Source organism: Podarcis erhardii (assembly GCF_964252035.2).
Source record: "Podarcis erhardii genome assembly, chromosome: 6".
NCBI lineage: Eukaryota > Metazoa > Chordata > Lepidosauria > Squamata > Lacertidae > Podarcis > Podarcis erhardii.
Window position 1 is genome coordinate 80,792,819 of NC_138510.1, and position 26,812 is coordinate 80,819,630.

The window sequence follows — 26,812 nt, forward strand, 5'->3', positions numbered from 1 at the left end:
CTCCATGCCATTATCAGCTCTCTATTTTAGTCTTTAGTGAGGCTGCCCACAATTATCACTATTATGTGTCAGAGACAGTTCTGTTCTCCCCACCCAGACAACTGGCTGTGCCCTGAAAGCACCTTTAGTTTGGGTCACAGGTGGGCAACTTGCAGGCCAGAAGCCTTGCATGGGATGCCTGACATCTCCTGGTGTTGCTCCATTCTTCCAACCTTAGCAGAGTTCTTACCTTTGTTTCCCCACCCACCCCACACATTATGTGCTGTGTTCTTCTAGTCTTAGAAGTAAAGTCTGAGACTCAAGCACATAGATTCTGCAAAGTTCTGCATGACTCGGCAACCCGTATAAGTATTCGTGCACCAGTGGCCAATTGCCTGATGATATGCCACACTGCTATGGCACTTCTGAATGCAGGCAAAGCAGCATGTGAATTATAAAACCTTGAAACAAGTTGCTGTTTCATATGGAGCCCTGCATTCACACCAGGGACAAAATTTCACTTTTCCAGGCCATTCCCTTGAAAGCTAGGTCCAAGGTCTAGAAAGCATTTATGTTCATCATTTATTGGGCTGGCTAAGAGGATATGCATTTTCCCCCTCCATTTTCTAATTCCATGCTGAAGTAGTAAAACGAGTGGGATTGCATCCTATATTTCAAAATTTGCCATCCCTAATTCTAACACATCCCCAAACCAGAGAAAATATTTGCACGTGTCCATACATATACTCCTGTATTTCAGATGCTATTCTGCCTAAGTGTCCCTTCTTTTTAAACATTTCATCAGCAAATTGTGCTCACAGCCATAATCTACTGCAAGCCTTTCTGGCAGTTGAGGATCCCAAACCATAGTTTTCCATCTTTGGAGAAAACATCAAAATCTTGCTTGCGGCAAAACTGTGAATGGAAGTTTCTCATCTTCACCACTCCCTAGAAGTGGGAAAGGAATCATACAACCTTGAGGCAGCTAATATTTCAAACAGTCAACCATCTGAATCCAGCCGCTGCCTTGCCACACAAGAATGCTGTGTCTGGATTTATCAAAATGCTACATAGTATCGTTTCATTGCTTGACTTGCTGGCCATAAGTAGCCCTGTCTGTACAGTGGACGCTCGGGTTGCAAACGTGATCCATGCAGGATGCACGTTCTCAACCCGCAATGTTCGCAACCCACGTCTGCGCACACGCGGGTTGTGATTCGGCACTTCTGCGCAAAGCGCGACCGCCAAAAACAGGAAGTAATCCATTCTGGTACTTCCGGGTTTCTGTGGTCTGAAACCCCAAAAAAAAAACACAACCTGAAGCAGCTGTAACCCGAGGTATGACTGTATTGTAGTTTAATGGCACGTGACAAAGAGTAGGTGGAGCAGCAAACATAATTGAAGAAACTGGGGACATCATGCAAGAAGGTGCCAGCAAAAGCCCAGTGACACCTAAAATAAATTGCCTGCATTTTTAAAATAGAAGAAATGTGTCTGGGGCATCTCTGAACAGTCTCGTCAACAGAGGGAGTACCTTTATCACCTGCTGCTGTGTAGACAAAAAAAAAAGTGTGGGGTGAAAGGATTATTAGTGAACCTTGTCATTCTGAAGTCCAGCTACTGGAACAGTTCCTAGGAGGTGTTGGCAGAAAACACATACAACAGCTCCTTCTTGTTTGCTGTTATCAAAACTGGGCAGGAAATTTGCAGAGAGAAAGAAATATTTATGCATCATGCCAACAGCCCTACTTTTCCCAGAGCACTTACACATAAATTCAGAATGAAGCAGATTTCACGCACCTGGTTCCAGCAATGGTGAATTTATTTTCAAAATGGCCAAGTACTAGCCTTCACCAAACTGGGAGCCTCCTGTTGTTGTGGACTACATCTCCCATCATCCATGATCACTGGGCCATGGTGGCTGGGGCTATTGGGAATTGTAGTCCCAAACATCTGGAGGCCACTATGTTGGAGAAGGCTGGCAAATATTTATACAGGGCAATCCTGTGTGTGTCTGACTCCATGGTAAGTATTATAGTCACAGACTATGGTTTTTTTTAGCTCACTGATCACATTATTCTTTCGAAGGCTCACCCCCTTCATCATATCTGTTACTTCTGCTGCTGCAGATCACTGCCTTGTGATGGAATTGGTAATGGAACATGACATATTGTAACTCTTTACTTTCCCTGGACGGGCCAGAAGAAGGATGGGCACCTGGGGCTAGGCACGTCAACTGCTTTTGCAGTGGATCAAAGCGTATTAGAATGCAGTCCGTCACTTTGCTTCAACTTCACCTTTACAAATTGTCTGAGCACCTCAGCTCCATGTGTCAGGAAGCAAATCACATAGCCTCAACTCAGCCAGTCTCATTGGGGTCACCTGTCATGTATCAACATTAGGCAGATCCTACGGCGATCTGTTGGGAGCTCCAACGTGTCACTTTGTTCTAGGAATAGCATTATAAATATTTGTGTCCACTGTAAACCAATGTTTAACATGGCACTGGACAGCCAAGGAATAGCAGCAGCAACACTATAAAAACGGCCTTGCTATTAGGCCACTTTGTTCCGCTTTCTGCTTCCAAGAGCAACCAGCTGTAGAAGCTCACAGGCTTTATCCTCAACATCTACTGCTTATAAAAAAAAAAATCAGGTGATGCGACGAGCCTGTGTCTAGATGGTCCTCAGACTGTGGTGGGACTCAGATTATGGAATGATCTGCCGTGCAAAACATTCCTACACGAAGATATATATTTTAGAACAGGGAGAAGGCACAGCTTGAACTTTTTCCCCTGACCCTCCAGCATTCTGACAACTCATCTTCTGTTTGTGGGAATGGGATCTTGGAGGCACAATGCCTCTGAACCTGTAGCTATCAGGGCTAATAGATTGGTAGACCTGTTCTCCATCAACTTGCCCAATATTTTTTAAAGCCAGTAAGAACATTAAAATGGGAATTGAGATTCAGCTTTTTTAAAAGAGTCATTAAAAACATGGAGGGGGCGGGGATGTGCATGTAAGCCATTGTGCACCCCAGTTTCTCCAAAGTGTAAGTGGCAGTCCTTGGGGTCTCACATTTCAGCGGTGTCCTATGTGGTGGCAAAATTGTGTGCCCCCCGCCTCTCGACTTCCATTCTACAAGATAGTTGCTGAACCCCCTGTGTGCCCAGTGTGACTAAACCAATGGTGCTCCCCTAAAGCTGCCTCTGTTTGTGCAAACCTGGAGAGAGTTTCTAAGCACGTTCTATTGAATACACTTAAAAATCTTCCCATAATTGTAAGACAGGGAGGTGTCTAAGCATGTTCAACTGAACCCCTAGAACCCCTCTTCAGATCCTCAGATTAGTTGCACGAAGATCTGAAGAGCCCCACCACCACCACATAACGGGGGCACAGTGTGGCAGGGCTTGCATATGTGCCCTGTACCCCAGCAGATTTGTATCGATTGCATGTTGAGGAGAATACCTGCATAGGGTTTGAAACATCATCATACATAAGCAGCTTGCCTTATTTTCCTTTTTTGTTTCGTTTTGCATATTTCTCTGTTAAGTTTGACTGTACTCTCCAGAGAAAGTTTTCAGTGGTGCAGTTCTTTCGACTGTTGGTCCAAAGGTTTTCTTCATGCTTTCATACATTTTGCGAGCATTGCAGCAAGTTGAATGCTCTGACACAGCTTTAGCTAATAGTCATTGGCACATTGTCTGGCAATCAGCTGGGCATCTGCAGGAGCTGGCTTCAGGCACCAGGCCTGTTGGCAGACCAACTCTGTGTTATAAAGATGTCTGCAAATGTGACATGAAGCCTGGCAACATTAACCCCACCGTGTGGGAAGCTGTTGCAGACAACTGAAGTGCCTAGAGACAGGTTGTGTATTCACTGCGGCGACCAGAGGAGAAATGTCTACTGGGAATAGCACAGAGAGAAGAACACCATGGTGCATCTGGACCAGCAAAACTAGACACCTTCATCTGCCCTGCCTGCACTGAAACATATCTCCCCCATATCGGTCTCTACAGCCACAGCAGGTGCTGTGACTCTCCAATGCTTTGACTTTATCCGCAATGGTGCACTCTTCCACTGTCTCTCAAGACAGACGGATACCCACAAGATATGTGATAGTATTAAATGCTAATCTTGCATAGAGTTCCCTGATTTTATACCCAATTTGTTGGGGGGGTGTTTTTGCACATTTTCTGAAACAATAAATAGCATTTGCAGCTTGAGGGCTTAAGTACATGTTCATGTTGTGTAGTGGAAGTGGTTGGTTTTTTAAAAGTTTTGTGTGTGTCAATGAGGTCCTCAATGTGTAGGGAGGAATGGCTTACCCTTCCTTGGGGAAAAATGTGTTTCTCCAGCGGCAAATTGGTGCCAAAGGGAGTCCAAGGTCTGTTCTTTTTCTTTAATATCTCTTGTTATTTATAGCATGCATGCCACGGTTATGCCGGAAGAAGCTCAGGGTGACTCACTCCCTCTTTAATCCTCACAACAACCCTTTGAGGTAGATTAGTTTGAGTGACAGCAGCAAGCCACTAAGCTTCATAGTGGAATAGGGAATAGAAGCCAATCCAACAGCTATATTCACTGCTACTTTGTTAACAGTAGCTTAGAAGCTTATTAATTCCTGTGTTTCATAACTGTAAAATAAATGGCTGCTATTTTCAGGCTTTCGGCCTAATTAATTTAAGTCACTTTCGAAGCAAGCAACTGCTGTTCTTTTTCTTTCTTTTTTCTCAAGAAAAGTGTAAAAAGAGCCAGTGTGCGTGTGGTGCTTATGTCAAGACAATAAGTGTCCGTATGATGATGGGGGGGGGGATGTGTTAAGGAAAGCAATGTGCGGAGAATTTCATTTTGAAAACTAGTTGTCTGTGTATGGCCTTGGTGAGTATCATTTACAGGTGCACCTCTGGCCAAGAAGGAGAGTCCTTAGAGGAGAAAATATTGATCTGCATTGCCCTCCACTCTGGTGAACCTAGTAATGTATTGTATTCTGCGCTCTTACAGTGGATAGAAGCCAGTTGCTGCTATGTTCTTTTACTTGTCAGTCGTAATGGGTGAATCATTCTCCTTCTTTATCTTGGGTTGCATCTGACTTACTTATGGATGTGGGAATTTTTCATAATTTAAAAGACAGGAAGGCGGATTATTTGCATGTGCCTCAGTGCACATGCCATAGCTCCCAATGCTGGAGTTTCATTGTTGAAGTGAATGGAAAGGGGAGTAGCTCCATGCTCACAAGTGTAGCCCCTGGGTAAGAGCCAGGGTCTCAAATCTGAGCCCCTGCAGGGACTCTTCATGGGCAGCTTCAGAAAGAGAGAACAAAAATTTAAGAACCACTTTTGTACTTCTGGATTGGAAAAAAGATGGGTGTGTGGTGCCTGAGAAGAATTATGCCTGGCAGAATGATAAGCAGCGGTAGAATAGGATATAGCTAGATATTATCCTGTAGTGCATGTTCTGATTAATTTGAAGGATGTGTACAGTTGGCAGGTGGTGAATTGGATTTTTCTTTTCTTTTTTGGTTAACTTAGCTGTTTTTATTTTTGACTTCTAGAAGTCCTCTATCTTGGGTTGATGAGGACACGCACAGACAGGTGGTAGGTGGATAATGAGGGGCTCTGTATGGGAGACAGGGTAGAAAGGGCACCCCTTCCCCTCCCCGCCTTCCTCTCCCCCAACCCCTGGACAAGGGACTAGAGGTGGCGGCGGTGCTGAGAGGACAGGAAGGCCCCGGTGATGGCAGGGTCAGCTTAAGCAAGGAGGGGCAAGTGCTCGCCAGCTGGCTGTAGCCCGGCAAGAGGTGGATAAGGAGAAGAAGCAGCACCGTCGCTTCCACTGCGGCCACCCCAGACTCACCTCCCTGGGCACCGACGGGGAGAATGACGGAACTCCAGTCCGAGCTGCCACGGTGGAGAAAAACATGTCAGTCTGTCCGTCCGCTGGTTGGGGCAACACAAAATGTTAGGGGTACGCATACCCCTGCGTCCCCCCAGAAAAAAAGCACTGAGAAAGCCCCCCCCCCCCGGGTGGGAGGCTGGGGGGGGGGGACAGAAGTTCCCAGGTGAGACCTGGGAAGGTCGACTTTTTTGTATATGCATAAAGAATATGATACAATTTTGATAGAGGGTTTCTATATCTTCCCCCCCCCCTTCTATCTCTTGCCTTTTTTGTTTTTTCTCTCTCTTATTTTGGCTTTTCTGTATCTTTTTCGTTTTTGGATGAGTTTGGCTTTTATTGTCTCTTATGTTGAAAACTTTGAATAAAAATACTTAACAGGGAGAAAGAGAGAGAAGCACCTGAGTGCATAACATTGTTTTCTGTTCCATGGCCAGCAGGAATACCTGCCTCTTTTGATGGGAGTCACTAGCCAGTAGCTGCCAGGTGCCTATCCTGTGGTGTATCGGTATATCTTCATCGCATTCACTGTACACACACAGCAAGAACATTCATTCAGAGCAGGTGTGGAGGACTTAAGGCAGCCTGAGGACCAAATGCAGCCTCTCTTTTTGGTTCTTATGAGTTTCCCAGACTAGGCTCTCTCCCAAGCTATACCCTTAAATGGCCCTGCTCCACACTCGTGCTTTTGCCAGCTGGAATATGTCTTTTAACTGTGATAAAGTCTCTTATTTGCCATGGAGAGGGAGAGAGAGAGAGAGAGAGAGAGAGAGAGAGAGAGAGAATGAAGAAACACCTGATTTTTGCCTAGCCCTAATTCAGAAGAATACTCAGGAACACACAACCTTGCATTCAATTTAGAGCCCTCACCCCTATATAAACTTGCAGAGATTGTAAAACCATATAATCTTGCTGTTCTTAATTAGAAATATATGTAAAAGATACGTATATTTACAGGGCTGAGAGCTGTCAGGATTAACTTAGAAACCTTCCAGTGCTGGGCATTTCTAAAAGGTTCGTGCTAGGAGGCTTGAGATCAATATTGTGATAATTTCAGCTTTGATTTTTTTATATATAATAACATACTTCTAGCCTTTCTATCTGTCGAGCAAAGGCCAACTAGTGTGTCAATAGCACCTGGAAATGAAACATCAGTTAAAATGGTGTTATATCTCTTTTAAGAGTCCATCATGGTCGGTTGGGAGCAGTGAGTTCAAAGAAGCTTGTAATAAGAATATAAGCAGAGCAGTTCAAATGCTGCTTAAACCAACAGAGTTTCTGTTGGGGCCAAGGGTTTTTCTTCTTCTTTTGTTCAAAATGATTTCAACTTCTCTCTCTTTGTAGATTGAAACTGTAACTTTTCTTTTTAGAAACAATCTGTTCTGTAACCCCCCACACACATACAAATCCTGAACCATTCATCACATGTGCTAAGGAACCATTCATTTACCTTACGGCACAAACAGCATTTCTATTCCTGTTTCCAGCGAAATCCCACACAGCATTCCACACTTCATTGTGATTCATCAAAAGAATATTTATTTTGGCCTCAAGACAAACCAAATGAAGGCAAAGTCATTTAATACCCCCAAATGATCACAAAAACCCATGTGTAGCTGTTACGATATCCAGGGCCACATATCAGCTACCTCACTTGGTGTTGGGGTAAGTATGGATGTTCCTAACACAACACACTATGTATTGATTCAAATCCCCATTCAAACATTTCATTGTTAGAGATGAGGTCCAAGGATTTGTATCTGCATAAATGCCTCCTAATTCTTCCACAGCTGGCTTAAGCCCACCAGACTGTTCTTCTGAGTGGTAGTGAGTTATGTGTAAAGACCAAAAATTATGAGAGGAGGTTAACCTCTCTCAGGCGGTACTCAAACAGGCTTTCCCCTCAACGTATTGTCTTGAAGACTCTAGCTTTACGTTTTATGGTGTTCTGTCTGTCTGAAAGTCCAGTAGAGTTTCACTAGCTTATATGCAGATGAGGCAATGTCTGTGGCTCCTCTCCAGCACCTGAGACTCTCAAAAAGTGGGCTCACTGGGCCTCCTCAACTCACAGTCCAGAACCATAGATTACTGAGCAGTCTCTCAGCATGGTAGGGACTAGAGCTATGGCAATATAATTCATGTAGATTAGGGTTTGGGGAAAGGACCCAGATGGCACACCGGATCTTAAGGGTCCCCATCCCCTGCAGGCGGACAAGGGCAGTGTGACAGAAAAAGGCACCAAATTCAGACAGCCCCAAACCATAGCTCAAAGCCTCCACGACTGATAGAATGTCAAGTGCAGGAAAAGGTGGGCATGGTTTTCCCAAAACGGCCCTGTGAGTTTATTACGCCTGCAGACTAGAGGTTTGCCATCACTGATATATATTTCTGCCCCACATTTCACTGCAACAGTTAAAATATGCAGTAGCATATAAAACAATAAAAACGTGTGCAGAAAATTACAACCCTACACAAATCTGGAGTCCCTAAGGCGGTTGGAAGGCTCCATGTGCGCCTCCTTCTTGCAGCTCCTGCATCCAAGCTGGTGCCAAATGTATTGCTCTGCTTTCCTTAGGACCACATCAGCGAGGCCAAGAGCGGGGTCTTGTTATCTGGGCAGCCCAGGACCTTCATACACACTGCCCAGGCTTGTGTCCCACTGAGGTCACTTTGGTGCTGGTAATGCAGCAATTTGACTTCACTCCCAGAGGTACTCTCCATTGTGTCTCAAGACAGATGACTGCCAACAACAGATCAAGGAACCACTACTCCCCACTGAGGCCTTTACCTTTATGCTCTCTTGCTCCCTCCCTCCATCTCTGCTTTTCTCTTCTGCTTTCTTCCTCCTACTTTCCCAGCTAACTGACCAGTTCTCAGGGGCTCCATCCTATAAGGCATTCATCTCTTTTAGAGGGGGGTTATCAGCCCAGGATTGTACAGGCTCATAGGCACCCCAGGGTTCTCTAAGCCAGGAAATTTGACGATAAACATGATCAAATACAATAAAGCCGAGTGCTGAGTTCTGTGGCAATAAGGCAGTCTTGTTATTTCGACTGAGGAGGGAAACCACCCTATTTTTGCATAACATCAGCAATTCTAATTGTGGTGCTTGACATTCAGGGCTAATCCACCAGTTCGAAAGCTTATTAACAATGGCAATGAGAACATTGGTAGCAATAGGGGAGGTCAGAAATCATCTGGGGTAATGCTTGTTAAAAAATCAGAGATAAAATTATGGGTAGAGTTGGAATGAGGGCTTGGCATGAAATCCACAGGTACAGAATCAATAATATTCCAGAGAACAATGAATCTTGCCTACAGATGCAGATAGTCCCAGCAGCAGAGCTCCCTCAGCAGATAAAGAAGCCCTTTATATATTTTTAAAACCCTTCTTTTATTTCTTCCCCGGCTGTGTGGATTCTCTTCCCCATGGAATCAGAAATAGAATTAGCAGCTGAAAATAATAAATGCCAGCCACAAAGTAAAAAGGAAGAAGCCGTTTAGATTTTGCTCCTAGCTCAAAAACAAAGAGATGGTGGTCAAATTAGCTCTGTTATCGACTATGCTTTAGTTTTCCTCTTTGAGACCGAGGGAAAATAATATTTTGCTACCTTTACAAACTGAGCTAAATACATACAAATGAACAGCTGAGTTGGCAGAAAGCATTAATCTCCGTATAGGTACCAGGTCGCTAGAACAAACAATAGCGGAGTGCTGTTGCCTTTGTGCCAGTTGTGAGGTTCTCAGAGCCAAATTGTACATTTGGTAGTTATTTACATAATGTTAACCCAGCACCGGCTTCTCTACCCAAAAGCACCCTTGCAAAGTGATATGCAAGGGGAAATAGCAGGAGTTTAAGCAGTTCCCTCTCCATAATGGGTGCAGCAGCAAAGATGCCTCTCCGTCTCTCCCACTCATTGGTGCTGCCTTGAGCTGAAGATTGGGGGTGCGCCACGCGCCTGTGACGTCTGGAGGAGGCCTTGCCCAGCGCCACGCAGCTTCAATGGCTACTTTGATCCATTAAAACAGGAGTAGTCAATATGGTGTCCACTTTCTGTTACTGGACTCCGAATTAGCCTCACATCAGTCCCAGCCAGCGTGGGCAATGGTCAGGGATAGTAGGAAAGTAAACCAGATTGATGGATAGTCACAGGAATTGGTTTAGTTGCTGAAGTCAGGGATCCTGGTAGCAACATATGCAATCTTTCAACAGTAATGTCAAACTTTTAACACTGTAATGTGCTATATAGATAATGAACTAATAACTTCATTTCCCATGGCCAAGAAAGGGACCCATATGATGGGGAAGGGGAAGAGCTATTTATTTCATATTCTCATCCCTGTGATGTCTTTGTGAGGCTGAGGAAAACGTTCTTTCATTATTTATTCAGCAATTCAGCTTATGAACTAGATGTATTCCACTGAGGATAGCCTGTGGAGAATTTTGGAACAGGTCAGTCTAGGTGGCACTGTCATATTATGGCAATAATTATAATTGCTTTCTGGACCACATTTCAACTATTGTTTAAATCCAGGCCCTGTGTGTGTGTGTGTGTGTGTGTGTGTGTGTGTGTGTATGTGTGTGTGTGTTCACATCAGTTTTGACAAAAAGAGAGAGAGAATATTTCACTGTTGCTACAACATTCCAAGCAGCCTTTAAAAAAAATTCTCACTGTATAATCAAGAACCATCCCCAGGAAAATTTAGTAAATTAGGGTTGACATTGGTCTGTCACAAGCAAACATTAATGAACACCATGGAGGATTGCTTGTCTCTCTGTTCATTGTCTTTCTGTAATTTATATCCAATATCCCAGAGATTATGCAGAATATATATGTGTGTATTTGTTGTAGCTGCACAATTGGACAAGCCAAATAGGATTTTATAAATTGGTGGAAGTAAGAAGTGGAAAATAAATGTGTACCGTATGCTTCCTTGGGATGAATATTTGAACCTTGATAATATGTGGTTTCTCAAATGGCATAAGGTTTTCCTCCAGTGCTCCGAGTTGATTGGTCTCGCTGAATACAAATGCTTCCAGATGACTGTATAGTGTTATCGCCAGCTGATATGATGCATTCTGACATGTCATAATCTGCTTCATGACAACACGGATGCCTCACTGAGCAAACCTTAAAACCCAAAAATTATATTTATGTAAAGCGATATAAGGAACCTATCAAACTTTCACTATATCCATGATTCATTCTTTCTTTCTTTCTTTCTTTCTTTCTTTCTTTCTTTCTTTCTTTCAAAAGGGAGGAAAATACTTGTTGCAAGAGGGAGAGAGAACCTGTGGCCCTGCAGATGCCATTGGACTCTTAACTCCCATAAGCCCTAGCCAGCATGGCCAGTTGTCAAGTTGTCAGAGTGATGGGAAATGTGGTACAACCACATCTGGAGGAGCCTGTGGTCCCTGCATTCATCCCCAACCTATACAGACCAGTTTGATTTGAGATGGCCACCACTGTGACTCTAGCACACTATGAAAAATGCAGTATTTAAATAGCTAAAATAAGTTTCTGTTGAATCAACCTCCCTTGAAGCCAGGTTAGTTAACAAACCAATAACAATGGATGCAAACAACATGTCAAAATGTGCCTGCCTTTGGTGGAGGTCAGCTGTTCATTTCTGGCTGAGCAGCTGTCTTCTTGGTGCACGTATTGCAATCAGGAAGCACGCCCAGATCAGATCACACCCAGAAAAGCACACTGCATTTCTGCTCACGCTGTGTCCTCCAAGTTTGGGTAGCTTTGCACATCTCAGAGAGTGCATTGTAAGTCACATGCATTCAGTAAGAGCTCCAGAAAAGTAGGCTGTTAGCATTGCTTTTGCGCTACATCCATTAAAAATATTAGGACTGCGCCACCCTCTGCTGTGTATAACTGTGAACATCACTGTTCTTTACAAAACTTGCAATGCAATGCATTTTGCTGTTCACACTTGGTACCCTGGATTCACATATAGAAGAAGAGAGCTGAAAAGGTCCCATGGAGCTTCTGTTGCCACATTGCCCTGGCGATCCCAGAGGAAAAGATTTAGGAGGAATACTATGGACTGTAGCAGGGGCAGAGGGCTGAAAAGAATCCATGGCCACTGCCTTGCTTGCTAAAGAGGAACCTGGAAGCTGGGATCTGTAATCAACAAAGGAGGAAAAGGTGGGGGGGAGAGAGGGAGAGGGAGAGGGAGAGGGAGATGCAGATAACACAAAGAGAGAGAAAAGGGGTGTCCCTGCCCATTTTTAGTTGTAGCTTCACGCACCATCAGCTCTGGCTCCATGCATGCTGGTTCCAATGCCTAATTCACTGTCCCTGTGTTTTGACAGCCCTGCACTGAAAAAGAAAGTTCTGCACTGCTTGTCTGGACCTACCGCTGACAGCAGCAGCTCTACAGGGTTGTACAATTCTCAGAATTATCTAGAGATGCCAGGTGTTGAAACCGGAATAGTCTGTATGCAAAGCATTTGCTCTGGTACTGGGATATGGCAGGGATGTTGGATAGCTCAGTTGGTTAGAGCATGGTGCTGATAATGCCAAGGTTGCAAGTTCAATCGCAGTAAGGGACAGCTGCATTTTCCTGCATTGCAGAGGGTTTCACTAGATGATCCTCAAGGTCCTTTCTGACTCTACAATTCAATGATTCAGTGGTTCAATGGCCCTTCCCCAACAGATGCTGCTCCATGTAGGAATCTGTTTTTGTGAAGCAGACCCTATGTAGCTGTAGAAGTTACGCATGTGTGTGTGTGTGTGTGTGTGTGCATAAATACTCTTCACCATTTTGGGGAGTGAGTGGCTGGTGCGATGAAAATACACCCATTCATTCCACAGCTGGGCCTCCATTTACTTCTGAGCACATTAAGAAGGCATGGCATTCAAAGAGCAGGTTATTATTCCTGGAACTGCTAAGCAACAAGCATATGGTAAGCAAGGATTGCATTAAGAATAGCAGCATTGCTCTATAGAACAGAACTTGGGCACTTCAATTCCACTTCAGCAGTTCAAGGCTGTTCAAGGTTCTTTGAGGTGCTACTGTTAAGTGCAGCTGCACAATCTGAAGAGACCAAAGAACCAGCCAGAGGATGAAGATAGTCTTGGAAATAGCCAGATGAAGGGCACAATATCTGCACACAATCTACGGAAACATGTTAACACCCAGAGCAGACAGAAATCAAAAGGTGCTGTCAGAGTTGCCTCTAGGTCCCAGCTCACAGAGGACCAACGCTAGTCAGTAATAACGTATAAAAGTCTTTATTGAAGATTAGTTTCCATTTCCAAACCGCAGCGTGCAACTCTACGTCTTAGAACCTAGACCGGCGAAGCTCCATCTGAGTCTCCGCCCCCTAGACACCAGTTTAAGACTCTAGCCTTACTCCACCTCTTCCGTTGTTCTTTCCTCCTCTGGGTCCTTCTGCCCCCTGGGGTTTCATCCTTTCTGGACTCTTCTGACGCTGACCCCCCTGAGTCTTGCCCCTCCTTCCGGCGGGCTTTAGGACCTGGTTCCCTATCCGGGCTACCTGCTGTGCCGCTCGCCTGTACATTTGAACTTGGCGCGCGCGCCCAGCCGGTAACTTTCCTCTTGACCGTTTCCCCACTCTCCGATGGAGGCGTGGTCAATCCTGACTCATCTCCTCTCGCTGGTGGTGAGAACACTGGTCCCGATGCCTGGGACTCCTCCCCCCCCCACTGCGCTCTGGTGGGGAAGCTGGTCCTGATTTCCAACTGCTGCTCTGGGAGTCCCCGCTGGCCCCTTCCTTCTGGGGTTTCCCCCTTGGCACCCCCCTTGCCCTGGCCATCGGCGCTCCCTTCTGTGAATCTTCCGATTCGCTGGAGAGGCTCATGGAATCCCTCTGACCACTGTCACCGCCTACACTCCCCTCGGATTCCTCCCCCTTGCTCTCCATTTCCTCCCTCTCCTGTGCCTCTGCTCCTGAGCCCCTGACAGGTGCTCTCTGTATCTGTCTCCATCTCTCTCTCTCTCTCTCTCTCTCTGTCACACACACATGCACGCACACAGCAGAAACCAGGCCTCTGTGAAGCAGGGAAGTAAGGCCTCAGGTCAGCTTACAAAAATGCAAATTAAAAACAAACAAGCTCTTAGCAATCACTCAATTCCCTCAGTGTTTGCAGCCCATCTTGCTGGTTGCAAAAAGCAGGAAGAATTCCGCATCAGACAGAGAGATCCTGGGGGGGGGGTCAGAATTAAGATTTACTTGCATAACAGCACAAGTTCTAAACTCACCAAGCCAAAAACAGCTCACCAGCTGTGAGTACCACTCTGTCAGAGCTCAATACGCATGAGATGGAATTGTGCATGGACCTGGAACTGCCCTGGCCTTGGTGCCACCTTGTCCCACCCTATCCTGATGAGTGCAGCACCACTACTGAGTGTATACCACTGCCACTTTGGCTCCTCATGAGCCACCACTGTATCTGAGTAGGAATGGAAAACATGAAGCACTATGCGTCCATTTCCCCATTCATACAGATTTGTACAACTTGCCTGTTGTGTAGTATACAGACTGCACACTCATTGAATATTATATGTGAATAATTATGCAAGTGAATAGCTCAACTATTTGTGTACACAGATTGTACGCTCATTGAATGTAACATTCAAGGGAAATGCCGGCTGCTGCCCTTCTTTTGCAAACATCTTCCAGCATAAATATCTCCTAAAATAAATATAGACATCTGGAATGTGAATTCACTTCCAGGGGCAGGTGCTTACATTTTCATTTGACCTTTCACCCATCATCTTCATCCATGTAGCAGGTTGCAGGCTATAACACACTTTGTGCAAGCTTTGTGATATAGCTCCTTAAACACAGAGATGGCCAGATCTTACACAAACATTTGCTGGACCATATTATGTCTCTAAACTAGCTTTGAATCAGATTTTACACATCTGAAATATGCCCTGTCTGAACTTAGATGCTTTTAGGCTGTAGCGTGCAATTATGTCATCGTCAAACAATAGAATCTAGAGATTTCTGACCAGTTGCAGACATTGAGAAAGTTCAGCTGGATGTCTGAAATGAGCTTAATTTTATGAATCCAGCAGAAAGTTCAGATACTTTAGGTGTTTACCATCATTTGGAGATTCAGGAGACATGAGCCTGCTATGCAACTGTAAACCTATCTCACTCTAGATTCATCCCCTAAAAGCTTCCAGTAACTTTACTCTTACATCAGGAAATGTTTTTGAGGTCTGTTCTATATTTCTTGTATCCAAACTACAACACCAGACAGCAGCATTTCTTCCTTATTCTTTTTTTAAAAGGTTTTTGAGATTTGAATTTATTTTTAGCTCCATAGAATCTTGACCTACTTGACCTTGATGGTCTTTGCACTTTGCAAAAATCCCCCCACCAATCCTCTGGAGGGATTTAGCCAGGTATCTTTTATGGCATGTAATCTGTGATATAGCTTCCCAGTGTTCATGCTCCTGAAAGGTTAAGTCCCTGCCCTGCATCTTTCTTCCTGGTTATTTTTTTAAAAGGTCCACATGGTATTAGCAGTGTTACATACAGGGATAAAATGTTTTTGAAAAAGCAACTGCTTTAATCAAGTTCAGAGCTACAGAATATGCTGAGGAAGGATCCTTGCGGTAGGAAGCAAGAGGATAAATATTTCAACCAGAAGAGCTGCAAAGTCACAACAACTGCAAACACCAGTATAAGCTCAGTCATGATGTTGTATTTGCTTTCACTAGGCAAGGAGCCATTAGTGTGATGGGCAGTGTGTGTCTCTGAGTGTGTAAGGAAGAACAGTATATGTGCAAGGATCGCATGGAGTCATACTGTACCACTATCTGATGCTCTGTGCATCTAGATGCATGCATGCATGCATGCAAGCTCTTGCGTCGAAGAGGCTTAGTTTGATCAGAATCAAATATACACTTTGAGAGTTTTAATGCCAAATACATTACTTCTGGTAAATGAGCCACCACAACTGCTAGAGGGCCTTGAAAATTTGTGTTCTGGACTTTTTAGACTTGACTGTTCATGTACTATCTGAAACCAAAGGGGCCCAATTGGTTGCCGGATGTGAAATATATTGGCGTTATTTTCCATCTCTCCTTCCCCCATTATTGCTCTACCACCTCCGCTCCGACCTTTCCATGCATCCTCCCTGATTGGTTCAGTGTTGTACAGCAGCACTGTGCTGTGCGCCTGTTGCGGAGCTGGAAACATTGGTCGGTGCCTGGGTAGCTGCAGCCTCTTGTACAGCAACTGTGCTAGCATGGAGTCCTCTTGGTCAGATGGCGCTGATGTAGCAGTCATTGAACGCAACCCTAATAACCTATTTGCTGGTGTATTGGCTCGTAAGGTTAGAACGATAAATCCATATTGCACTCACCGAGAAGCAGGGCTTAATTTGAGTAAATATGGATTTAACTGGAACGTGTGAGGACTCAGCACTAAAGCATATGAAGCAATAAGGTGTCAGTTGAGCCAAAGGGCAGGAACATAGCTTGGTGGTAGAGCACATGCTTTGCATGCATAACACCCTAGGTTCACTCTCTGACATCTTCAGGTGGAAGGTAGGAAAGACTCCTGTCTGGAACCCTGAAGAACCACTACAGATGTACTGGGCTAAAGCTTCAATATTCCCTCACCCCTTTGGTCATGCATGCTTGGGCAGACAGAAGTTCCAGGTTGGAGGAAGACTGGTGTAGACAAGTGCCTGGCTAGATGTTCCGCTGATGCACCCCACTATCAGGCAGCTATCTGTGTTTCTAAGCAAAGCAGCTAAGACATTAAATATAATAATAATAATAATAATAATAATAATAATAATAATATGATGATGATGATGATGATGATGATCTCTAAAAATGGGGAAAGGGTTTCTTCTTGACTAGTTAATCACTGCCCTCCCACGCCACACACCTGAGATTAGGGCATGAGGGTTTGGGTCAGGGTCAGGGGTGTGTTTGTGTACTTTCCAGGAACGTCGGGTTTTTAACAAATTAGCCATGTCCTGGAAAGGAAATAAAACTTCCCCTGAAATCCATTTGGCTTGCTTCTCAGGAAATGTGTTTAGTATTTGGGTGGCAGTAAAGCAGAATGAAAAGGATCTTTGTTAAAAGGATTGATTACATATTTTAATGCCCTTGTGATAATCCTCCTTAATGCTCCTAATGCTGAAATGAATGCAAGGGGGGAGAAAAGCCATTCCCTTACTTGTCAAAACAAAGCACATTTTCTCTGCTAGTGACATCTAACAGACTCGAGCATAAGCAACTGGAGCTAATTATCTTGTGACCAGCAGGCAGTCTCGAACAGATCTTTGCCAAAGACTTCCAAGAAGCAGCACTTCAGCTGGACCAAATGGGGGTGGGAGGGGGGGGTGGCATGCCTTTTTAAAAAAACTATCTCAAATATTTTCAAATAATTGAACAGAAAGCCTCTAAATACTTTCCCAACTATTAGCAAGGAAAATGGGGGGATTTTGTCTTTGCCCTTCTGTATCACAGTGTTCTGAGTGTGTTTCCCCCCCCACGGCACCTCTGGGAGTGATTCAGGCTGCTATTAATTAGCACATTGCCTCTCACAGCATTACAGTTTTATTATTTTTGCCTCGTCACACTTTGGAAAGTCAGCAATATAGCCAAACGTTTTGGCAGACTGCAAGGATTTCACTTCACTTTTAGTTTAATTGAGCTGCTTTCAAGCTAAATGTGTGTGTTTGTGTGTGCACGTGTCTGCACCTATACATATGCATGCATGTACACACATACATGCATGCACTGCGGAGGTTAAGTTCAACTACACAGCAGAGAATGAAACCATCCTACAGCACCATAAGTGTGGAGCCAGAGGCTCCTGACTGCAGCAACAAGGGCTATGGCTTTCCTTTTGTGCCTTTAACAGCAATTTGATCTACAGCAACCAAGCAAGTAAAGCTTTCAGTGGCATGAAGATGCATAGTCCCCTAATGATGGGGTACCACAGTGCCTTCAGACACCATACTAGAGCCCGCGAAGACCCTCACAATTTACTCGGTCCAGTATATCTGAAGGAGTGTCTCCACCCCCATCGTTCTACCCGGACACTGAGGTCCAGCGCCAAGGGCCTTCTGGTGGTTCCCTCACTGTGAGAAGCCAAGTTACAGGGAAACAGGCAGAGGGCCTTCTCGGTAGTGGCACCCGCCCTGTGGAACGCCCTCCCACCAGATGTCAAAAAGAACAACTACCAGACTTTTAGAAGACATCTGAAGGCAGCCCTGTTTAGGGAAGCTTTCAATGTTTGATGCATTACTGTATTTTAATATTTTGTTGGAAGCCACCCAGAGTGGCTGGGGAAGCCCAGCCAGATGGGCGGGGTATAAATAATAAATTATCATTATTATTATTACTTATTTTTAATTGAGAAGGGGTTTTGTTTTTGCTTTTGTGGGTGGCCAATAAAGCAAGATGAGCGCCGCAACTCCAGAGTCGTCCGTGACTGGACCTAACGGTCAGGGGTCCCTTTACCTTTACCTTTTTGTTAAAGAAATTGAGGTGCCAGTACTCATATAATGATAAAAGTGGTGTGGGTGCCAGCACAAAATGACTTGTTACAGGAAAGTCCTGACTGTACATAAACATAGTAAACATTTTGCAGAAAGACACACATGCCCGATTCTTTCCCCCACAGCAATGCCCAGGATCAGTTTAAGTTCTCTCCCCACTGAAGTTCAAAACATCTCTTTTATTAGGTTTGCACTGGGATTCCTGCCTGCCTTCTCCTGCCTAAGACTACTGTCACCCTCTCATTCGTTCCTCCTCCATAATCATCAAATTGTTAACCTCTATAACATCATTTAGCTCAATGAAACCAAACAGAACACTCTGATTGATTGATTTTGCTTTATCAGTAGCCGTTTAGGCAGGAAGCTCATTTGGAGTGATTTGCTTACACAACAGTTTCAGTAATGTTTTGCTACTTGAAATGATTGTGAAGAATGGATCCAGGCAAAGGACAAAGCTGTTGTTCAAATGAGCCTGGCTGAGCATGCAGCAGAACTGGATTTCCAACTCATACAGTGGACGCTCGGGTTGCGAACGTGATCCGTGTGGGATGCACGTTCGCAACCTTCAGGGTTCGCAACCCACATCTGTGCGGGTTGCGATTTGGCACTTCTGCACATGTGCGACCGCCAAAACCCAGAAGTAACCTGTTCCTGTTCCGGTACTTCCGGGTTTCGGTGGTCCGCAACCCGAAAAAACACAACCTGAAGCATCTGTAACTGTACTTCTCTTTCTCTCTCTCTCTCTCTCTCTCTCTCTCTCTCACACACACACACACACACACACACAGCACATACATTTCAGAGTGAACCACAAAACCATTTGGTTCCATCCAAAATAGATCTGCTGTTTCAGGCCTAGCCATGACCTGGTTCCTGCATTCCCTGATTGCGTTGTACAAGTAATGCAGGTGTGGTTCAGCACCAAGCACTGTTAGTCACCTGCTAATGGCTGGGGAATTAAAAATGCCAGCTCCCATTGTGACCGCCACTGCTGCCACTGTCACCAGCTAAGCCTGCTAGAATGCAGTGGGGTGGGGCACTATGCCCAGGCCTTTAGACCCTGTCATGGCCTTCACTAAAAATGGCCACCACCTCATGGCCACAACAACACCAAATTGTCCGCCCAGTGATAAATTATTGTGTTTCTTGTGTAATTGTGCTTCTGCACGTGCAGCACACAGACACGCATGCATAGCCCTGGGCATGGAGCACCTGTGTCCTGGTATGCAGTTAGTACATTTCTGAGTTTGGGGCATGGGTTAGAAGACACCAATTTCTGCCTGAGCTGAGCGCCACTTTCTCCCTACCCTTCCTTCTCATCCTTTCTATCTGTGCTCTGCCCACTCATCTAGCCCTGTTGACCGCCTTTTCAACTTTGTTCTGAATCTTACTCGAGTTATGGTAGGTGGAAGGTCATATCCAGCAGCTAGGTTCCTGGGGATTCAGCTCACCTGTTCAAAGACCACTCTGAAAGGTCAGCCAATTTCCTCCCAATCAAGTAGTTAATATTCTTTAGCAGCTCCTGCCTGCTTTGCTGCAAGGGAACAGGCAGTGCTTTAAGGAGACACAGCAGTATCCAATCTAGGTTATCCATTCAACTTCCTTAAACCTGCTGTCTGGTAGCATCTAGGGACCCTTGTGTAGTGTTGGAGTAGCTTTAGTTTTCAATATAAAGAATCGCAACAGATCCACAATCGGAGTTTCTTGGCTGTGCTTTAGGAGACCAAAGGCAGCTGTCAGAGCAGCTTAATATAAATGTATGTAACTTGCTGTTCAGTAGCTTTGATTTTCTACATTCTGATATCCCTGACCTCCAGATAAAGTAGTTGTGTGTTTTGGGTGGGTGGGTGGGGGGTGTTTCCACAGGAAAAACTAGCATGCTAGTTAATAGTTACTCAAGCAAGCCAGGTGCTGACAGACTTTGAAGCTGCCTAATTTCAAGTCAAGGTGTGATTTGTATAATCCTGACCTCTTTATGTAAAGTTCACATTTACATATATTCAAAATCTATAAATCCCAACAGAGTTGAAAACATTTAGTGTTTTCATTTGATTGGGGGTCGGGGAAGCCACTCAATATATTAAACTGATTTTTCAATGGCTAGCTGAGCATGCTATCAATCTTACTTGTAATATCTGGTTGTTGTTTTTTTAACTCCTCTGTATTTCATTGAATGTGCAAGATGTGTAAAAAAAAATGTTACTGAGCATGCATGGGAGGAAATGATAAAACAAGGGCATGAGCCAGCCAAAGGGAAGCACAGTTAATTACACTGAAAGCCATAAAAGTGGCTGGATTGTGTTGTGATGGTTTTAGACATGTTCTCTGAATGTTTTCCAGGATATTTCTGTACTTTAGCATATACTAGGTATGGGCATGCCCCCCCCCCCAATTTTCCTTGTATCCAACAAAAAAAATGTACCTGTTTGATTCGTTCTGTGTTCACTTCCCTCTGTGCTTTGGGTTCTGAGCTGCTTTGTATAATGAAAACTTATGTGTTCCCTATAATGGGGAAGCTAAAAGCAGCTACAACTGCTACCCCTTTTGGCCAAAGTGGATTAAATTTAAAAGCACAGAGTAAATTATGCCTGCCAAATTGCAGAAAACAGGTCTAGAGATTTTCTTTTGGTGGGGGTAAAAGAGATTCAACTCCTTCCGCAATCCCTTTTAAGCTAAGGGAGCAAGGGTTGACTGGTAGATCCTTTCTGCTGAATACAAGGAATAAACTGCCCAGTTTGGCATCAGCAAACGGAGAAAAAGAGGGGGGATTTTTTGTGTGCAAAGAGGGCAGGAGCCTGGAGCAACAATGACATCATATGTTTGTGGGATGGGGATCAGTAGCCTGATCTCCACATTCAGGTTCAGGAGAACATAGCTGACTTCTGTGGTAAGCTTGAAGTAGAAGGCATGCACGGCAGCTAAAAAAGCCAATGCAATTCTGGGCTGCATCAATAGGAGTATAGCATCTAGATCAAGGGAAGTAATAGTGCCACTGTATTCTGCTCTGGTCAGACCTCACCTGGAGTACTGTGTCCAGTTCTGGGCACCACAGTTCAAGAAGGACACTGACAAACTGGAACGTGTCCAGAGGAGGGCAACCAAAATGGTCAAAGGCCTGGAAACGATGCCTTATGAAGAACGGCTAAGGGAGCTGGGCATGTTTAGCCTGGAGAAGAGGAGGTTAAGGGGTGATATGATAGCCATGTTCAAATATATAAAAGGATGTCACATAGAGGAGGGAGAAAGGTTGTTTTCTGCTGCTCCAGAGAAGCGGACACGGAGCAATGGCTCCAAACTACAAGAAAAAAGATTCCACCTAAACATTAGGAAGAACTTCCTGACAGTAAGAGCTGTTTGACAGTGGAATTTGCTGCCAAGGAGTGTGGTGGAGTCTCCTTCTTTGGAGGTCTTTAAGCAGAGGCTTGACAACCATATGTCAGGAGTGCTCTGATGGTGTTTCCTGCTTGGCAGGGGGTTGGACTCGATGGCCCTTGTGGTCTCTTCCAACTCTATGATTCTATGATTCTATGAGACATAGAATTTAAGAGACATAGACTGTTCTGGACTTGTTTAAATGTGTGGAGTCAAGAGGGAGGGTTTCAGCTTACAGGAGGAAAGGGACCTAATCATTGGCAAATTACAACATGAAGGCATTATGAAGTAACATCCTGCAGTCAGATTATTGGTGTTCATGCCCTCCCTTTATTTTATTTTTTAAAAACCTGAATAACTTTGAAAGTACTATAAATTTTTCAACAAATCTCACATTAATGGGGGCCTTAAGTTATAAAATTGGCAACCTTACAGTTAAAATACATGAAACCGGCAACTGCCAAAGACTGAAGGTCCTAAAATCAATGTACCAAATAACTTTTGATTAGTGGGTCACCATGCCAAAAAGGTTGGGAACCACTGCTCTGGGGAATGGCAGAATGAGTTGATTTCCTTGAAACTGACATGAATATAAATCTTGTAACTTACCTGGTGACCAGGGGAGAAGCCATTATTGGAGACTGGGATCACACAGTGGGGATGATTGAAAAGCTCCAAAGCCCTAAGGTTAGGAGATGGGAAGAAATACGATAGTAATTACACAGGATGGAAAAGGGAAAGATTAATTATCTAGAGAATTATTCCCCTACCTAGATATGAAAAAAGAACTCACAGTAATTAGAACAGAAATTTCTTGCAATGAAAAAGATGGAACAGTGGTTAACCCTCTCAGTAACTAATATTCAATTCTCTGAAATATACAATGTTGTTTGCGGAAATTTTGGCATCTTCTGGAAATGTTGGGTGGTATCCAACTAAGTCATAATCAGAGTAGATTCATTGCAATCAATGATTTCAACGGATCTACTCTGAGTATGACTTTCTTGGATACAACCTGTTGACCTCAAGACTTTAGGACAAGTCCTGGAAGAAATCTGTCAGTGCTCCTTTTAAAATGTATGCTTAGTTCATTTTTATCACACTTTTCTACACAAAAATACACCCAAAGAAGCATATAACAAAAACATTAATACTGATACAAAAATAGAAATAGAGCATAAAGGAGCAGTAAGATGACAAACACAAGTGAAAAACAGCACAGAGATGATATTAATCGAATGTGTGCCTGGATTTTTGTTAAAGTCTTTATAGACCATCTAAAACAGGATCATTTCAAGAAAAAGAATTCCAGGAAAACCACAAGTCCCATCTCTTTACAGACCTTTCCCAGCTTCTGAGAAAGTAGTGTCTCCAGCAGCGTAGTCTTTCCATGTCTCAGTCCAAAAATCCAAAGTCATTAAAGTATTATCAAGAACCACCCTGCAGCATTCAAATTTTATTTGTTGGACTCAAACGCCCTTAAACACCTGCATGAGTAAACCCTGTTATGATTTGTAATGCAGGGTAATAAAATCCTGTGAGCATGTCAAGCTCATATTTTGCAGGTGGGAAATCCTAGGAGCAGCACTTGTTATGCCCAGGTAAAGGATCAGACTATGTAAGATTCCTGTAGCACACGTGCAGGAAACTGGCCTTGGAACCTGCCTGCCTGCAGGACTTGGGACCGTCTCCTCCCCTCCCATTCTGCAGTAGGTTGTCATGTTTGAAGGTCTATCAGAGGACAGACCTCTCTATTTGAAGGAATCCTCTAGGGCAGTCCTGTTTCAAGACAATGAACACTAAGAACAGAAAACATCAAGGTCATTGAAGTTGCTCATCAACAACAGTTATCAGTACCTGGATAGCAAAGAAGTCTTCTCCACAATGCTGGTATATCTTGTAAAAGGTAAAGGTAAAGGGACCCCTGACCATTAGGTCCAGTCGTGATCGACTCTGGGGTTGCGGCGCTCATCTCGCTTTATTGACATTCCAGGTCATGTGGCCAGCATGACTAAGCCGCTTCTGGCGAACCAGAGCAGTGCACGGAAACGCCGTTTACCTTCCCGCCAGAGCAGTACCTATTTATCTACTTGCACTTTGACGTGCTTTCGAACTGCTAGGTTGGCAGGAGCAGGGACCGAGCAACAGGAGCTCACCCCGTCGCAGGGATTTGAACCGCCGACCTTCTGATCAGCAAGTCCTAGGCTCTGTGGTTTAACCCACAGCGCCACCTGCGTCCCTTGGTATATCCTGTACTTCTGTTTAAATTGCAATAAGTACTTCTTAATTTGCATCTATACATATAATTAGCACATGCAAATTTTATACAAAGCAGACAACCTCCTTTGTCCTCTTTTCTGGATCTATGCTTCGTCATGGTTGGCAGTGCACAAGAGGCAACCCACTATTCTGCAGGCAAGGAAGCCTTTGTATATTGGAAGAGGGTTGGTTTCTTTTTTCCAGGCTCTCGGTTTGAACTGAATTCTTACTGTGAGTACAGAAGGACTGGCAAAAATGCTTCTGGGCTAGTAACCTTTATGGACTTATTTGCAAGGCTATTTTCCCCTTCCAACTGATTCCAAAGTATATGCTTTTTCACAGTCATCTTCTTCAACTATTTTCTTGCCTTGCTTTTAATGGCCCAGGTAACAGATTTGTCCAGGGCAGGTAGAAGACATGTGTGCAGTCCTTCTTATGCTTGATTTTGCAACAGCCAGTGGATCTTATGGGCCAATAAAAACGTGCCCATATGATGGCACAAAGTAATCTCACCCCCTGTCTATAGCAGTAAGCAGAGCAGTCTCTGTGCTCTCCTTGCCTCTAATAGGGTCGGTATTTAGCTGCAACAGCACTTATCATGGATTTGAGCTGCCAGAAGCTGAACTGATATACAGATGATTTAAGAGACATGATTTAGCCCATTGTGATGCTCTTGGAGTAGCATTTTTCAAGCCACCCCAGCCTCCAAACAAGATAGCCTTTTGGAGCGAAAGGCAAAGGTGGCAGCTCTCGAGTTAATGCAGCGAAAGGTCAAGAGGAGAATAATTCACTTTCACCTTGCCACGGAGGGAAAGCGCCAGTAAAAGCTGCCCGCTTATTGGCAAGATTATATATAAACGTGCAGTTCATATCTCCAGCCACCACCTCAGGAGCAGTCCAGTTACAGAGTTGATGTCATCGCCCACCTCCCTAATCAAGTGGTGCTGGATTATCTTGTCCTGATAAATTGGAGCCAGCATCTACTGGAGGGCAGGAGGGAGAGAGAAGGAGAGGGAGAGAGAAATAAGTCTTACATGAAGTACTCTGCTAGTTTGTAAGTAATAGGGTAGCAGATGTCCGGATCAAGCCCCTGAGCTTGTAGTCTGCGGCACAACAAAATGATTTGTGGTGAGCAGTGTAAAGGTCTTTAAAGGAAGACATCACCAAACAGGCACACAGTTAAGCATGACATATTTGAGGCCAAGGGACAAAAGGAATCCAAAATGCCACAGTGGGTATTGTTTTACAGAGGAATGCATACAGTCTGTATGGCTTATATGGATGCATTTGCCCTAGAAGGGACCATTGTTTTGCATTGCTCTTCGTGGGCAATGCACTTGTGATTAAAAGAAGAAAGAAACATTCCTAGCTTCACTACTGAGCATATTTCTAAAAAGAATCAAGGGCTGTTGAGCTGCTAGGCACTTGTTCATTGTTCTTTTTTGGGGCGGGGTGTGAGTTGATTACCAGCAATTCATTCAGGGTGAATAAACAATTTTGTTCCCCTTAAACCTCAGTAAGGCTAACATTAAAATTTGCTAACCATGTAACTGTGGAGGAAGGCTTTATTTAAGAAAAAGACAAAGCAGGACTATTCTTGTTTAGATTTTGGAAAGCCACTCCTTAACAGAAAGGCAGTTGTAAAAAGACAATCTACAAATGCAATAGCTGTAGCCACTGATGTGTTGCAAAAATGGACATTGAGTTTTTAAGGGCAATTTCATTATTGGGCGTACATTGGTTGGGTCTCTACTTCAGGAATTCAAAAGACCATCATTTGTGGCTGAGCATTTTGTTTTTGTACCAAACATCTGTGTTTCAATCCCTGACATCTCCAGGTAAGGTTGAGAAAGACCCTGGTCTGAAACCCTGGAGAACTGCTGCCAGTCAGTATAATGAATCAGTATAAGGCAGCTTCTTACATTTCTCGGGTGCTTTTGCATTTAAAATCCATCATACTAGAACAGATGGCACATGTTTGCCACTCCAGTCATCAATGTATAGTCACTGGTTAGTTCTATTAGCCAGTTAACATATGCAGCATCAGCATATATAATAACACTGAGCAGACATCAGTTGGTTGTTTATGTCAATAAATATCTATAATACAGTGGTACGTCTTAGGGATGCGGGTGGCGCTGTGGGTTAAACCACAGAGCCTAGGACTTGCCGATCAGACGGTTGGCTGTTCGAATTCCCGCGATGGGGTGAGCTCCCGTTGCTCGGTCCCTGCTCCTGCCAACCTAGCAGTTCGAAAGCACGTCAAAGTGCAAGTAGATAAATAGGTACCACTCTGGCGGGAAGGTAAACGGCGTTTCACTGTGCTGCTCTGGTTTGCCAGAAGCGGCTTATTCATGCTGGCCACATGACTCGGAAGCTGTACGCTGGCTCCCTCGGCCAATAAAGCGCCGCAACCCCAGAGTAGGTCACGACTGGACCTTATGGTCAGGGGTCCCTTTACCTTTACCTTACCTCAGGTTACAAACTTAATTCGTTCCAGAGGTCCATTCTTAACCCGAAACCATTCTTAACCTGAGGCGCACTTTTGCTAATGGGGCCTCTCCCTGCCGCCACGTGATTTCCATTCTCATCCTGGGGCAAAGTTCGCAACCTGAGATAACTACTTCCGGGTTAGCAGAGTTTCTAACCCAAAGTGTTTGTAACCCGAGGTATCACTGTACACAAAGAATGTAAGCTCCTGAACACCCACATGGTTTCTGATACACTGAGGACCAGACTACATCAGATGTGGGAGATCTGTAAGCTAATCTCCCCCAACTGTTTGATTTCTTA

The 26,812-nt window shown here is 44.3% G+C and overlaps 1 protein-coding gene and 1 long non-coding RNA gene across 15 annotated transcripts in view; one reads left to right on the forward strand and one right to left on the reverse strand.

Annotated features, from left to right (window-relative positions):
• NTNG1 (netrin G1) overlaps nt 1–26,812 on the forward strand; it is a 210,175-nt gene that overhangs the window by 53,752 nt on the left and 129,611 nt on the right. The gene's annotated exons all lie outside the window — the stretch shown is intronic.
• The window catches only part of LOC309344022, a 56,477-nt gene that overhangs the window by 9,479 nt on the left and 20,186 nt on the right, over nt 1–26,812 (reverse strand). For 3 of the 4 annotated variants that reach the window (XR_014157543.1, XR_014157544.1, XR_014157545.1), the window contains exon 2: nt 22,370–22,442. This is a non-coding gene — a long non-coding RNA (uncharacterized lncRNA). Of the gene's footprint in view, nt 1–10,797; nt 11,006–22,369; nt 22,443–26,812 lie in introns of all 4 variants that reach the window. The other variant, XR_014157546.1, reaches the window with a different exon arrangement.